The sequence below is a fragment of the Carlito syrichta genome, unplaced genomic scaffold, assembly GCF_000164805.1.
Source record: "Carlito syrichta isolate Samal-C Ts95f unplaced genomic scaffold, Tarsius_syrichta-2.0.1 Scaffold308488, whole genome shotgun sequence".
Lineage (NCBI taxonomy): Eukaryota > Metazoa > Chordata > Mammalia > Primates > Tarsiidae > Carlito > Carlito syrichta.
Genome location: NW_007252584.1, coordinates 4,621 through 6,705, shown reverse-complemented (window position 1 = coordinate 6,705; position 2,085 = coordinate 4,621). Strand labels below are relative to the sequence as shown.

At 40.6% G+C, this 2,085-nt stretch overlaps 1 pseudogene; it reads right to left on the bottom strand.

Moving 5' to 3' along the window:
* Positions 1-498: 498 nt before the first annotated feature.
* LOC103267891 lies at positions 499-1,749 on the bottom strand (annotated as a pseudogene).
* Positions 1,750-2,085: the final 336 nt, after the last annotated feature.

Here is a 2,085-nt window from a genome sequence, read left to right as displayed (position 1 = left end):
GTGTGCAAGGATCTTTTTTGTGGAATGATTTGAGTTTCTCCGGGTATATGCTCAATAGGGAAATTGCTGGCTCATATGGAAGGTCAATTTCTAGTTCTTTCAGAAATCTCCACACTGTCTTCCAAAGAGGTTGCACTAGTTTGCATTTCCACCAGTTGTGTAGAAGCATTCCTTTTTCTCCACATCCTCACCAGCATCTGTTGCTGTTTGTTTTATTAATGATGGCCATTCTTACTGGGGTTAGGTGATACCTCAGTGTGGTTTTGATTTGCATTTCTCTGATGATCAGTGAGGTTGAGCACCTTTTCATGTGTCTGTTGGCTGTCTGTATATCTTCTTTTGAGAAGTGTCTATTCACGTCTTTTGCCCACTTTTTTTTCCTCCACTACCAATTGAGACCTAAGGCATTTATTTAAATTTAAACATATATTCATTTATTCACATAGATATACATACATACATTTCTTTACAGTATTACATTTTAGCATTCATCAAAAATTAAAGAGTTCTTAAGAATTTTTCAGAGTCCTGTACTGAGGTTTTGGCAATTTCTTCACAAAATATTTCATAAGGAACAGATACTAATTTGTCCAAAGAGATGTAGTTAGGTTTTACTGGATCATACTGTACTCTCCCTAAGTAGGTAAGAAGTAAATGCCTTTCTTTGACTTTAAACAACCTTGTATTAAATACCTGTGGGAACTTGATGATGATATGGTGGGGGATGTTCATCACATTATGCACGTAATCAAACGTCTCCGTCAGTTTCCTTTTATTTGCAGTTAACATCTTTGGGATTCTGGTGACCATATGTTGAATTTCATTAAGTTAAAGCCAAGTTTAAGACGATAAACCCTCATATTTTCTTTCACAGTTTCCAGACTTCCAGTTAGTAGCCTTGGGAGACGAATTACCAGATCTCTAGTCTTCTTCACACTAAGTTCAAGTTCTTTCTGAAAAAATCCCAATCTGTTATCCAGTCTTTCCACTGAAAAATGCAGCAAAAATAGTGCATTTCTGACCATCTGTGCAACATCTGCTTTACTGAAATTTTTTGACTGCAAATAAGCCACCCTGATCTTAAGACTTTCAAGGTCTTCAGAGAAAATAGCATGATTTTTAGTCAGGAATGTTCCCAGTTGGTTATCCTCTATACCTAAATCTTTAAGAAACAAGAGTATTTGCTTAATGTCTTTTTCAAAATCCAGTCTCAGAAGGAGGTTGGCTGCATCTGGATGTTTTTCTATCTTGGACAAATCCACTCCCAGAAGCACTAACTTCTGCAGAGTCCCTGAATGATCCACATAGTCTTCAAGTGTGAATGAAACTGGGGGCAATGGAGGGTCTGCAATAATCTGAATAACCTCCTCCTCAGAGATTGGCTGCATTGGAGACAAAGGAGGAGTCATCCAGCCCTTCCAGAGACAGTTCAGAATCAAAGCCGGATATCTTTTGTGTCTTCTGTGATTGCTCACTCACGGAAGGAAGCAGTGTGTCTTGGGCAGAATTATTTTCTTTGCTACTTGAGTAGGTAGACTGGGAACTATTCCATAAGGAGGAGGTTCTATAAGTCTTAAATCCCCACTGGAGAAAGCAATTACCAGAGGACATCTTAGGCTCAGCAGAAAAGCCATGCAACAGTGTTTTTCCCAGTTTAGTAAAACATTTTGTGAGTTGAGGAGCATTAATGAGGCTACTCAATTTAATTGCTTTGAACCATCTGGGTATCTGTTGGGCTGACAGGGCCATTTTTCTTAGTCTGTGGCGAGGTCCCAACCTCGGTTTGGGTCCCCTGATGGCCGACAGGCCGGCCAGACTCCACGAGCGCCCCGAACGCCCCGAACGCCAGCCTTTTGCCCACTTTTTAATGGGGCTGCTTGTTTTTTTGTTTTCGGTGCATTTAAATTCCTTAAGATGTTAGGTCTTTCTCAGATATACAGTTGGCAAATATTTTTTTCCCATTCTGTGGGCTGTCTTCCTGCTCTCTTGATTGTTTCTTTTCTTTTTTTTGAGTTGGAATCTCACTGTCACCCAGACTGGAGTGCAGTGGCTGCTCCCGGCCACCGCAGCGTCGACCTGCTGGGC